We start from the raw sequence: 14,598 nt of genomic DNA, 5'->3' as shown, positions 1-14,598 counted from the left end.
ACCTTACCAAAAGAAAAAAGATTTCAGAGATTAAATTGCCTACAGGTGTGCCTATGACTTTTCTATGGTCACTGACACACTATAGGATGTGAGATTTACAACACGTTTGGTTCTGTTTATGAGATGTTCAGGCAAGACAGATAAAAGAAGCAGGATGACTTCATGGTCAAATTCCACCCACTTGCTCTCATGCTAGATAACCCATATGTTACTCTTTTGCAAAACCGCAGTGTTGTGAATTATAATACTAAAACTACAATTTTCACTCAGAATAATCTTTTTGTAGGGACAATTTGTGTTTCTGTGGCTTTGGTAGGGACATGTCGGGACATATATAGTAAAACTACGCCTATGATGTCAGATATATTACTGATATTATAGTGTATACTGTCGGGTTCAGTTAATTTGACCTTGGAGAGACGGTAAGGAGAAGGTTTTAGGTTCAAAGATTTATTACAGAGTGAATAAAACAATATTACAGAGAATACACATCACAGCTGTGGAGTGGACACAAAATCAGTACTTAGCTCAAAGACTTCGCAAAGACGTGTGTCCAAATGCTTCCTCCCTTGTCAATTTATACTCCATGCAACACGTCTAAACAAGGAGACAGACTGTAAACCGAGAACATCACTATTTTAGCTTTGTCACAGGTGGTTCATAAGTGAAGGACATACTGTGGGTCGAATTAGTGCATTTCTATATGACCATGGCCTGCTTTAATACAGTAAACAGCACATTTTGTAATAGTATACATATTTGTAGATGGTTGTCTATACATTCTTACAATGGATAACTGGAACAGTAGATTGATTCTTATGGCATATATTTATGCATACTGTAACTAGCTTATCTTAGTAGGCCAAATCCTGCCTTCTCTGTCTGTGCTTCCTACCAACAGCTGCATGGCCTGGTCAGAAATAGCTGTTGGTATTGCCACACACTAGAGGAGATTTACAACACATAAGAATGATAGAAGAATAATTGTATTAATGTTGACAATCCCTCCTTTCACACCAATTTTATGGTGTGAACAACTGAAAACCACAAACCTACCATAATAATTACCAAACCATAACAGAAGTTAATATGATATGCCAAATCCTCCAACCCTATTGTGTGAGAGCGAAAACCCCTGCGGGACAGTACGATTTGGTCAAGGGGAAACTCTACTCACCATCTCTCTGTCCAGACGAAGGTATTTTTTAATACACAATGGGTGAGACCGCATAGGCAGTAAAATATAAGGCATAAGCTTCTGACATTGGCGTATGGTTGGCAATTATACATGGTGTAATAACTAATGAAAACATCCATATAACAACCGTATATTACATCTGCAGTATAAAGAAATAAATATGTGGTGTTCCACACAGTAAACACACGTGCAGCATGCTAACAATGCATTAGCCAAATCTAATAACATCACCAAAAACCGCGGAAAAAATGTGAAGAAGGGATGTCATGCCTGGAAGGTCACACTCCATCCCTCCTTTGCGTAGGGCGCAAAAATATAGCAATAACCGTACGAAAAAATCTTCTTATCGCTGGACCCATCTTCTTCACGTGAGTGATCTCGGAATTATTCTGATAATAATTAGATTATTTGCATTTTATCATTATCACCTTCCATCCATTCCATGTCATTCACTCAACTCGTCTTTCATTTTACCAGTAGGGCAAGCTTGATTTGGAAACAATGGCCCCGATTTATTCACTTCCCATCTGGTGTTCTTTCATACTGGTGTTCTTTCATACTGTTTCAACAGGTTCTAGTCATGTTATTAATAATAATAATACATTTGATTTATAAAGCACTTTTCAAGAACCCAAAAACGCTGACCGTGAGTAAAAACAAAGAAACAAAGAAACAGAGAATCACAGGGAATGAGCAACAGTATGAGGACAGAGGACCTTTAACCACGGGTAAACAAGTAACAGATGCAGAGTCCAGTAGTCAGGGAAGTAAGGAAGCCGAGGGGAAGGGGCAGGTGAGGGAGAGGAAGTAGGGAAGGGGAAAGGGAGGTGGTAGGTTGGAGGAGGGTGGTTATGGGTAGGGAAAGTTCAAAAAACAGGTAGGTTTTGAGTCTGGCTTTAAAGGTGGAGAGTGAGGGAGAGTCACGGACAGTCTGAGGGAGGGTGGTCCACCGTCTGGGTGCAGCTCATGAAAAAGACTGGTCACCAAAACCTTTAAGTTTGGATGATGGGACAGTGAGGGAAAGAGTGGAAGAGGACCGGAGGGAAACGGGTGGGGCGGTAGGGGAGAAGGAGATCACATTATCAGTCAGGTAGGGGGGGCCAGGCTATGGAGGTGAACATGCTGATAAACAGGGGTCTTTCCTGGTGATACATGAATACTTTCCTGAATACGGAATACGGTTGCTGAGCCCTTTTGACAGGCGGAAATAACAAACTGAGTGAGGTATAATTGTTGGTCGTGTTTTGTTTGGGGAGGGGTGAGAATTGTGGATTGAGTTATGTCTAAGGTATCTACAGACTCAATATCGTCCGTTTGCGCCGTTTCTGTTAGTTCTTGATCAAGTAGCCAAATTGTCATTACTTTGATTGTTCCAGCGCAGCCAAATCGGTTCTAATCTCTCCGACTGTTCGAGAGGGTGCCTGTGCAGGTACACAATGTGTGAGGTGGTGCCAATGAGCTCCTGTTTTTCCTCTAACTTTCAGGGCGTGGGATGTGTGTTCAACCACTTCCCAAGGCCCTGTCCACCTGGGTTCAGTCCACTTTCTTTTGTGAACTTTAACCCGTACCCAATCTCCAGGCTTAACAGGAGTCTTATCTGCTTCCTCCTGATCCTCCTCGGATCCGGATCTCTGAACCTGTGTAGACAAGACTTGAGTGATGTTAGTGAGGGTCTTTAGGTAATCTTCCACCTCTATCTCCCATATGTTCAAAGTGGGTTCACACACTCCCTCTCTAGGTGGGCCTGGCATTGGTCTCCCTGTCATTAACTCATGAGGGGAGAGATGAGTTTTCTCATTTTGAGAGGATCTCATAGACATCAATGCAAGAGGCAGGGCATCCACCCACTTCAGCTTTGTCCCATGACAAGCTTTTGCTATCTTCCTTTTCAAGGTCTGATTTGCTCGCTCGACCAAACCTTGCGAGGCAGGATGGTAAACGCTGCCATATTTGTGTTCTATTCCTAAGTATTTTTCCACCTCACCTAGCTTTTGGCTGGTGAAATGAGTCCCATTGTCGGACCTTATGAGCCGGGGGACACCGTGCCGTGGAATTAGTTCATTTTTTAGCCACTTAATGACCGATCCAGCATCCTCCTTTTTACAGGGGATTGCTTCAACCCACCTGGTGAATCTATCCACCATCACCAGTATGTATCTGTAGCCCCTTACAACGTTTTCAGCCCCCATGTCAGTGTAGTCAATACAAATTTCCTTAAATGGTGCATCAGGGACAGGGAACCTTCCCATGGGGAGCTTGTATGTTTTTTTGTTGTTGTATGCATTACAAGTGTCGCAATCTGTAATGTAGTTTTCTATCATGTCCTTCATGTAAGGGTGCCACCATTGTAGTTCTACTTCCTTGGTGGTTCTCCGTCTGCTGACGTGGGTGGGGCCATGGGCCTGTTTTATGAGTAGCTGGCATAGTTTTGCAGGAGCTACTAGGCGGCCGTCATGTGCCCTCCAGATTCCTTTTTCACATTGGGCTCCTTTCCTTGCCCATTGATTTTGTTCATAAGGTCCTGCTTCTTTTTGCATTTCTCTAATGCTGTCTTCAGTTAGCTCTGGTCTGTTTTCTTCCTGGAGGCTCACCATCTGTCCTGTGTAACCTCCTGCTTTTTTGGCCGCTTTGTCTGCTGCATCGTTTCCCCGGGCTATGGGTGAGGTCGAATTCTGATGTCCTTTGCACTTTATAACGGCTACCTCCCGGGGGAGCAGTACAGCCGCTAACAGTTTTCTGAGTGCTTCTGCATGTTTGACAGGTGCTTTCTGGGAGGTGATGAAACCTCTTCTTATCCACTGGGGTCCATTGACATGAACGGCTCCATGGCCATACGCTGAGTCTGTGTAGATGTTTACTCTGGCACCTTCACTTAATTCCAGTGCTCTGGTTAAGGCTTTGATCTCCGCCAGTTGTGCTGAGGCTGGTTGTGGTATGATGGCTGCTTCCAGAGTTATTGTTTGGGAACCTTTTTGTTGTACCACTGCGTAGGAGGCAACGTTTCCTGTTTCACCCTTGTAGCAGCATCCATCACTGTACATGACCTTTTCTGGGTTTGGTAGTGGTTCCTCTTGTAGATCTGTTCTGATTCTCAGATCTTTCTGGGCGATGTAACTACAGTCATGTGGTTCCAGGTCTTTTGATGTTAGTCCGGTGGCTATGTTCACTCTTCCTGATTCATAGCTGATGTGTGGTTGTGTGAGGGTCTCAGAAACCTTGATTCTTCTGATTGGCGAGAAGGTGAAGGCTTTGGAGCTCAGGAATGCGACTACTCCATGAGTTGTGTTTATCTTGAGGGGGTGGCACATGACCACGTGAGCTGTCTTCTCAATGGCTCTGGCGAGTGCCGCCAGGTGTCTTGTACATCCTGCTTGACCTTTTTCGATGTTGTCGAGTTTTGAACTATGATATGTTAGTATCCTTCGTTCCCCCTCCTTTTTCTGAAACAGAACTCCGTTTACCACCCCTTCTGTTTCAGAAACATCCAAGTAGAATGGTTGTGAGTAGTCTGGAGTGCACAGGTGAGCAGCCTGTGCCAGGGCTTGTTTGGTCTGGGTGAATGCTTCTTCTCCTTCCAGTGTCCAATCCAGTACCGCTGTGAGGTTCCTGTTGCCAGCTTCTGTAATCATGTCCCTCAAGGCCTGAGTTAGGGACACATAGTCAGGTATATGGGATCTGCTGTAACCGGTCAAGCCCAAGAAAGCCAACATCTGTTGCACTGTTCTTGGTTTCCCATGGGTGAGGATGGAGGTTCGTTGAGATGAGGACAGCGTCAGGCTGTTTGCTGAGATGAGCCTTCCAAGGAAAGTAACGGTTCGTCTTGCTATCTGGGTTTTCTCCTTTTTAACCTTGTAGCCAATTTTGGCTAGGAATACCAACAGATCGGAGGTGGCTTTTAGACAGGTCTCACCAGAGGGGGCAGCCAAGAGCAGATCATCCACATACATAATCAGAATGACTCCTTCCGGCAGTGCCAGGGTGTCTAGGTCCTTCTTCAGTGCTTGGTTGAATAGTCCAGGGCTACCCTTGTAGCCTTGCGGCATCCTATTGTAGGTGAGTTGAAGTCCTTTATAGGTAAAGGCAAACATATCTTGAACTTCTGGATCGAGGGGCAGGCAGAAGAATGCATTTGCCAAGTCGATGACGGAGAAGTGGGTATGTGACGGATCAATGTTCTGCAGCGCCACATAGGGGTCAGGCACAGGAAGGTTTTCTGTTACTGTTGCATTGTTGACTTCTCGCAGGTCATGGACCATTCTCCATCCATTGTTTCCTGCTTTGGGTACTGGCAGTATGGGGGTGTTCCAGGGAGATGTGGTGTGTCTTAAGACTCCAACTTCTAGGAGTCCTCGGATGGTGTCATCAATTCCATTGATCTGTTCTGGTTTGAGTTTGTACTGGGGCCTCCAACAGGGGGTTTGGTCTGGCTTGAGGGTGACTGAAACTTCTCTATTGGCCACTAGTCCCACATCATAGGGGCCGGTGGTCCATAACGTATGTGGGATGTTCTGCAGCCATTCTTCCGTGTCTGGATGGTTAGTATGTTCTCTTCCATGGTCCCGTTCTAATTCCTGTTTTTCCAACTGGCCTTGATCAGTGCCGTTGTGAAGGATTCTCCACATGGTGCCTTCAGGATTGACGAAGAGCTTGGGTGACCTGGTGGGTAACCATGTGCTGGCCAGGGCTTTTCTCATCATATGGCCCAGTGACCTTGCTTCTTGTCCCACTGCTACCGCTAGGGTGATGTGTGGGGTGGCTTCTTCATCCAGGACATACCACTGTTGTTGTTCTGGGGTGAGTAGGCATTGTGCAGCGACTCCTTGTTGTCCCACATAGAGGTCTGATATCTGTATCTTCTCAGTATTATTTTCTTTGTCCTCTTCCCAGGCTTGTTGATACTCCTCATCGGGTCGTCTGAGGTAGTTGTAGGTAAGATGAAGGGGGTCTATCGGGGGCCCAAATGCTCCCAGGGTGTTTATCCAAGGTTTCCATAACATGTAACATCTTTGTATTTCTGGGGTGTCAATACCAGTAGTGAGTAGCCTACTCCAGTAGACTTGAGTGGTTTCTTGTGGGGTGTCTGGAGTTCCCAACATTAATATCCTTTCTCCACTGCTGTATGTTGTAAGGTTTTCAGCGCTTCCAGGGAGGCGCAGGATAAGGCCATCTGGAGAGCAGAGGATTACAGCTCCTATTTTGACCAAAAGGTCTCTTCCTAATAGGTTGACGGGGCATTTGGGTGCGTGGAGGAAGGAATGGAGAAGAGTTTGACAGCCTACTGTGGTGACCAATGGCGTGGTATATTTCTGCATTTCAGATTTTCCCGAGTATCCAACTGTGTTGAGAGTCTTTGTGGAAAGTGGTGGGGACTTTCCCTTGAGGCTGGTGATAACCGATACTGCGGCTCCGGTGTCCACCATGAGCTGTATTATTTCACCCTCAATTTCACAGGTAACCATTGGTTCTTGGTGGGCCGGTACCGCTATACCTGTGGTTGGATCCTTTGGGCATCTTCATTGTGGTCCCCACTCTTCAGTCTCCCATGCTGACATAGGCAATTGGGAGGCATTCGGCGGGTAACCTCTGGATCCTTCCTGTTGCGGAGGTCCTCCTCTTCCTCTGGGGCTGTATCCTCCTCTAGGGTTGCCCCTCTGTCCGCCTCTGTTCTGTATGTTCTGACTACAGTCCCGGGCCCAGTGGCCACCATGTCCACAGATGTAACATCCAGTTGGTTGTGGCGGTGGATTGAACCTCCCATTTCCTCTTCCTCTTGGTGGCCCTCTGTTCATTGGAGGCCCGTATGCCTGGTATTGGTATGGGGGTGGGTACGCATAGGGAGCCATGGGAGTGGGGTAAGCGGGCCACTGTTGCTGTGGTGGTGGCATGGGTGAGGGTACAGTGGCTGGAGCTTCCACAGCTTCTTGTTGCATGGGTGGCCCCATGTGACCCATCAACATTTGTTTTTTCCCTCTCCTTACCCTGTTGGCCTCATCGTCTTTCTCACCCACTTGCATTTTCAACAATCTCTTTCCCAATGTCTTTATTTCTTCATCATTGTCGTTTTGAATTTTCTTGTGTTTGTTGTCATAATGGATGAGGTGGGCTTTCCATTCCTCGTCGTCTTTCGTATCCAGACCCACAATGTCCTCCAATCGGTCTTGCACTGCCTGGGGAAGGGCATGTACCACTGCGTTTCTCCACAACATGGTGGTGGCATTGGAGCTATCATGTCTTTCTCCTGTGCTTTCCAACCACACCTCTTCACACTTTTTCAGGAAGGCATGTATCTCCTCACCCTGTTCCTTCTTCAGACTGGCTAGGGAGGAGAGAGTCCTTGTAGTGGGGTATACATCTCGGACCCCAGCCCAATATAACTGTCTGTGTTGATTGAAATTATCTTCATCTGGGGAGTTAGTGCAATTTGCCTGGGTATCTATGGTTCTTGCCTTTAGTCTTCCTTCCAATCTTCCCATCAGGGCCCTGAGATCTCCCAGACATAGAGTATCTCCGGCAGTAAATTTCTCAACCTCCATTATCCATCGCTGCCCTCCTTTGGCCAGCGGGGGTAGCTTCGCCACTAAGGCCTCCAGGTCCCTGTGGCACCAGGCCTGGTATATAGTAAGTCCATGATGAGTGGCCACCAGAGGGCACATGTTGTGACCGGCTGCTCCTTGTCCATGGTGAGAGGTCACAAGGGGGCACTGACCGGCTGCTCCTTCCTCCCTCTCTCTGGCTCTTTCTCTTGCTCTTGTGTGGTGTCCCACTGGAGTGTGTTGTAATAGCATTTCTCCACCTGCTATCTCCAGGGATTTTCCTCTGGGGCTCTTCTCATCACCTCGTAGTTTCAGTCGTCCTTCTAGCACTATGACTTTGTCCACCCCCTCTACTTCTTTGACGTCATTGTTTCTGTCCCATGGCTCTGCATCGGCCGTGTATCCATTCTCTTCTCCCCCACTTTCTCCAGATGAGAGCTCCTTTGAAGCTTGACTAGTACCTGCGCTGGTCCTGTATGTGTCGCTGCCCGGACTGTAGCATGTCCTAGCTTCCACCTTTTTCCTCCTCCTTGCATCTACATTCTTTGGTGTCATGTTTCCTTTTGGGCCTGACAGTCCCTCCTTATCGCTGGAGCTTGCTTGCCCTTCCCTGCAGGCCTCTATTATTTCAGTGGTGTTATGTTTGAGGGCTCGGATATCATGGATCAGCTGTGTCAGCTCCCTGTCTTTACTGGTCTCGTCTACTTCCAGGATCCCGTTTGTAATATGGATTATGGGGGCCTGTGTTTGTTGAGGGAAAAGGCATGCATTGGTGGGGGGTGTATACTCTGGGGGTGTTCTGTCTAATAGGTTGGCTGGGTTAGGGTATAGTGGAGGGGCAGAGGAATTTGAGCCTGGAGTGGAGCAAAAGTGAGGCTGTAACGGGGTGAAAATGTCTGACCTGTCTTCTATAGAGACTGGACAGACAGAGACTGCTGATATTGGGGTCACATTTTTAATGTGCATTAGGAGACAGGTCACTTTTGCCATCTGCTTCAGGGATTTGTCCAATGCTGTTTTGGTGGGTCCCATTCTGTGTCTTCCGCCTTTCTCCCATGCAATAGTCCTCAAGGAAAGCTCCCCTTGCTCATGGTTAAACACATTTAGTCTGTCTGCCAACGAAGGAGCCGGCGCTTCGTTCTGGGGGAAGAGGTTCCTCATCTGCCAATTCTTTATCAATTTCTCCATAGTCTTCCTTGTCTTACTTCTGTCTTGGGGCTCTGTGGTCACATCGAGCCGTAGATACACTTTCTGTAGTACAGATTGGGTGGTTTCTTCAACATCCGCCATCTTGGTTTGATTGAGACTAATGTTGTATACTGCAATGAGCGTGTGTGGGATATATTATAGTAAGACTGTGTGTGTGTGTGTGTGTGTGTGTGTGTGTGTGTGTGTGTGTGTGTGTGTGGGTGTGTGTGTGTGTGTGTGTGTGTGTCCTAAATAGCACGTTGTGTGTGTGTGTGTGTGGGTGTGTGTGTGTGTGTGTGTGCAGGGGTGTGTGTGTGTGTCCTAAATAGCACGTTGTGTGTGTGTGTGTGTGTGGGTGTGTGTGTGTGTGTGTGTGCGGGGGTGTGTGTGTGTGTCCTAAATAGCACGTTGTGTGTGTGTGTGTGTGGGTGTGTGTGTGTGTGTGTGTGCGGGGGTGTGTGTGTGTGTCCTAAATAGCACGTGCTAGACAGCAGGGGGTCTCCTCCTACGTGTGTGTGTGTGTTTTATAAATAGGATTTGTGGGACTCCAGATGCCTGTTATGTTTAGATAAAAGTTCTCTGTGTATGTTTTTGTAAAAAAGAAAACTTGTTGAATATCATAAGTAGTAGGGTGTAGTTTGTCAAATATATAGGTAAATACTATTTATACACAGCCTATGACCGTTGTAGGTCAAATACTTTTTGCCTTGCCAACCCTCTCTGTTTATTCAATTTTAAACTTCTGCGCCAGTCAGCTAATTCTAAAGATTCCCACCCCGTCCACAGTGTAATCTTAAAATTCTTGGATGCTTTTGACTTCTTCCATTAATATTTGAATAGTTCAAATAGATCAGGAATGTCTCATTTCATCCAAGTATTTTGTTAAGATCAGCCCAGTTTAAGCCACCCACTTTTCCCCCAGATCTCTACCTAAAACGGCCAGCCAGATTGTATTGAAATTGTATTCAGTCAATCAGCCTTTTTTTGAAAAACCTTCTTGTTAGCACCGCAAGGTTTCCATAAGGTTCTCAAAAACATGGACACCGTTTAGGTTTAAAACACACTGCTTTGAGCTATTGCTCACACAATCAAAACATAAATGAAATATAACATCACCTACCCAGTACTTTTTCCTTTATTCCCTAGTCATGCCGTTTAAATAGGTTTACAACAGTCTAAGCTTATTTTGCAGACTTGAATTGCAGTGGTTCTGAGACAATATAGGGGACTAGTACCAGGACAAGACAAAGGTAATATTAATCCATATGTCCGTAAACTGCCCGCACCCCCAAACGTAATCAGTCCTGCATTCAATGTTTGTCTGCCCAATATCTCTGTCTTTACAGGCAGGCCTATATCCTTTTAGGTCTTTGGTTTACACTATGTCTTCGGTTTACACTATGTCATATATCTGTCTTTTCAGGCAGGCCTGTTTTTCTAGGACTTTGGTTTACACTATGTCTTCGGTTTACACTATGGCATCTCTTCTAGACCTTTTTAACATATAATACTATTCAGGTATAATCCCCGGCCTTACAAAAGGTCTTCTGGCACTGTCCCAAGAAAATACATATTAGCACATCACAGGGTTATACAGTATCAGAATATAATATTGATTATTCACTCCTTTAGAAAAATGTCAATCTGACTTTAACCAAATTGTTATCCAAATGTTTTGTAAATATAATGGAGAGAACACTCACGGTTTCAGGCACTGGGAGACACTCATACTATTGTTAACCTATGCAGATTTCGATATAACAGGCTATGCTTACCTTTTCTGATGGTGTTGATCATTTGCAGTGTTCCAGCTGAAAGAGAGACATGGCTCAGGGGTAGAGCGGGTCGTCCAATGATCGAAGGGTTGGTGGTTCGAATCCCGCTCAAGCCCATGTCCATCCCACTGCCGTTGTGTCCTTGGGCAAGACACTTAACCTACTTGCCTCGTATGAATGTGTATGCATGTGAATGAATGTTGGTGGTGGTCGGAGGGGCCGTAGGCGATGATTATTCGCCACGCTTCCGTGAGTCTGCCTCAGGGCAGCTCTGGCTGCAATTGTAGCTTACCACCACCGGTATGACTGTGTATGAACGAATAATGGACTCTGTGAAGCGCTCTGAGTCAGAGAAGAGCGCTATATAAATTAGGGCTGGGCGATATGACGATATTATATAAATATCGGGTACAGTTCATTAACGATACACTTTTTCAACGTATCGTGGATATCGTGATGTTTTGCCCAAGAGGATTGTGTCGCGTCAATCTGTCCACACGTTACTCGTTCATATCTCAGCCCGTGCTGAGATATGCCCATTCCGCGGTTTGTTAATAAAGTTTTCAATCAGACAGATGTATGGAAAGGCTTTTATTATAACATTCGTTGTAGTAAAATCATTATGCCTCATTTAGTCATCCTGTGGAGCACTGGTCTCCTACTCGACGGCCGCGGGGAGCTAACGTTAGTAGCTTTGTTGTTGTTCAGCACACAGGACATTCAGGAAGTCAAACTAATAGCGCTTGCCGATTGGTGCTAAGAACAGCAGGGCGGGGGCAAGCGGTGTGACGTAATTGGCAGACTCGACTGTCAATCAAAATGATTATGTTTCCGTCAGAATGAATGAAAACTTTATTAAAAGGTTGCAGAATGGGTGCAATACAGTACAGGAGGATGAAGACCAGAAAAAGACTTTCGGCTTTTTTACATAAGGGTCCTCCATTTTCAATTCATCAAAACATTTAGAGACATACGTATATACAGTAGTTTCATAAAAATGCTAAAATGCTATTGATTGATTGATTTAAAACTTTATTAACATATTGCAGAATGGGTACAGTACAGCTCAATACATACAATTGTTAAGGGGATGCAGACCAGAGAAAGACTTTAGTCTTGTTTACATCAGGGTCCCCCATTTTCAATTCATCATATTTCATATCTAAATCATATAATATCTCATTGCTAAATATATGCAATATATAATCTAATAATCTAAATCTAATATATAATATAAAAATGCTAAATGCATGGGTATTTTATTTTGTCTTTAATGTTAGCTTGCAAACTCAAATACTGTCTTGGTAAGCCTCATAATGAATTGTTTGGGGTAAAAAAGAAAAACATCGTGATGTGTATCGTGTATCGCCGAAAGGTCAGAAAATATCGTGATATCATATTTAGGCCATATCGCCCAGCCCTAATATAAATCCAATCCATTATTATTATTATTATATAGGACTTGTCTGGATTAAAGGCTCAATCAGTGATCCAAATGTAGGCCTACCAGTAAACAAATGGGCAGCTCCAGCACCAAGAATAACAAAGATGCACTGTGTCATCATCGATGCAAAGTACATTTCTTGTGAGCTGCCACTAGGGGCAAAGCGGCTAACCATAAGTGAGTGTGTTACTGAGTGAGTTAGTGACATCGCTAGTCATAGATGTGCTTCACATCTAAAAAATAATAATAATAATAATAAATTGCAATGGAGACATGTTTTATCAAGTTTTTAAAAGGTTTATTTGCTATATTTTGTGGCTGTAAAACATCTGCTTACATTGGTAACATTGTGAGCATTGGAGAAAATGTACCTACATGTATATATTATGCTTTATGACAGATTAAGAATATTTCAAAAAGCACATGGTCCATCTGCAGATAAAATTCTTCAAGAATGTATACAAATATAACCCACTTTAGTTTGGCCCCCAAAAGTGGCAATTTCTTTTTATAAATTTTTTTAAATTATTTTTTAGCATTTTTACAGCTTTATTGGTCACGCAGGACCGACAGAGGAGAGGGCGAACGGGAGGAGAGGTGGGGAGGACATGCGACAAATAACGACGGGAGCTGGGATCGAACCCGGGTCGGCCGCGTAGGTGCGCGAGGCACTATGGTATGCGCCATGAGGGCGCCCCAATTTTTATTTTTTTACTTGAACTTGAGGACTGCATACTTTTTTTTGCAAACCAAAATACTATACTTTATACTTATAGCACATGCACAAGCCTGGTCTCTTTTGAAAGATGCCATTCTGAAGTTTCTGATACAGTAAAGAAAATTCACTTTTAGTGCTAATGAAATAGAGTAACATACCGGTAGGTCTGAACTTGAGTTGTAGAAAAACTTGTTACTCACGTTTTCCTGTAGTAGTTAGTAGTCCCAATTAGCATGCAACGGCCCACATGTGGGCCCTCTTGATTTGCCCACCAGCACTTTGGCAACCGTTAATACAATATATATATCGAATTAAAGCCCTATTTGTTGCCTGTCAATAGCCCTTTCAGGCGACAAAATCCGTTCAGCGGTTCTCTAGTTACATGCCGATATGTGAGGCGTGCGCCGAAGTACACGCCAGACTTTTTATTTTTTCAAATACCACTCCTGACTCTCAAGCCTCTACCTCCGTCAATCATTTCGCGATCTCGAGAATTATTGGACAGGGTTGTAACTAGGGATGCTCGATATTGGCTTTTTTACCGATACAGATATACCGATATTGTCCAACTCTTAATTTCCGATACCGATATCAACCGATACCAATATATGCAGGGTTTCCCCCCCATAATTTCAGGTAAATGTTTTTTTTTTTTTTTTTTAACCGATACCAATATTTTCCGATATCACATTTTAATGCCAATATCGGTAGGCCGATAATATCGGACATCCCTAGTTGTAACTAATGAGTAGGGCTTTCCAATGGTACCCCAAGTGTGAATGAGCGAATCAGGAATCTAGGTGAAAAGTCACGAGCCAAAACAGGAAGGGAATCTCCGTCGAATGCATTGAAATCTATGAGAAAATCGTTTTCTGAGCTCTCTCACTCTTGACCAAAACCGCTTCTAATCACTAATTTATGAACGGATTTCTATGAAATGTACTACACAAGACTTCAGGCTATGGACCCAGGGTGTTTTTTCAGCCATACCAATTTTGGGGGAAATACTACTTCTGGACTACTAACTACTACAGAAAAACGTGAGTAACAAGTGTTTCTACAACTCAGGTTCAGACCTATGTTACTCTATTTCATTAGCACTAAAAGTGAATTTTCTTTATTGTATCGGAAACTTCAGAATGTCATCTTTCAAAAGAGACCAGGGCCCTCATTTATCAAATTTTCTTAGAAAACCTTCTATTTCCACGCGTAAGCACAGAATTTAGAATGTCTGCATGCACAAAAAATGGATTTATCACACGTGCGTACACAGGTCCTACGCACACCTGTCATGATAAATATCACCTTGCTTCTACGCTGAGGCTCGTGCACACTTTCACGTTTTTGCTTACCAAAACCGCCCCGATTAACCATATACGGTAATGGAACACCCCCATGAAATGTGGAAAAATGGACTAAACCGAGGGAAGCGTGTTATGAGACAGGCTGACAGACGTGTACACGTACAGTGATGTCGGATATGATATCTATTAACCATTGCTGCCTGGGCAGCGCAAACACTAATAAAGACCGTGCTGGAATATGACTGCCTTTTTCCGTTTTGTTTGATTAATACCCAGTGATTAAAGTTCTCCTCAATTTTATTCCAAATCGCGACGGATTTTCCGTCAATTTTCTACCTGCTGCATATGATTTCTAGAAGCATACAATCTATTTTGATGTCAGTATTGGGTAGCCTATATAAACAATAATACGAGAGCATATACAAGAACAATGAATCT

At 44.3% G+C, this 14,598-nt stretch overlaps 1 protein-coding gene across 2 annotated transcripts in view; it reads left to right on the top strand.

Moving 5' to 3' along the window:
- The window catches only part of LOC311238923 (acyl-CoA-binding domain-containing protein 5A-like), a 47,797-nt gene that overhangs the window by 3,348 nt on the left and 29,851 nt on the right, over positions 1 to 14,598 (top strand). The gene's annotated exons all lie outside the window — the stretch shown is intronic.

Source organism: Notolepis coatsorum (genome assembly GCF_963971535.1).
Source record: "Notolepis coatsorum genome assembly, chromosome: 13".
Taxonomy (NCBI): Eukaryota; Metazoa; Chordata; class Actinopteri; order Aulopiformes; family Paralepididae; genus Notolepis; species Notolepis coatsorum.
The sequence above is the reverse complement of the archived record's forward strand: the minus strand, read 5'-3'. Positions and strand labels throughout refer to the sequence as shown.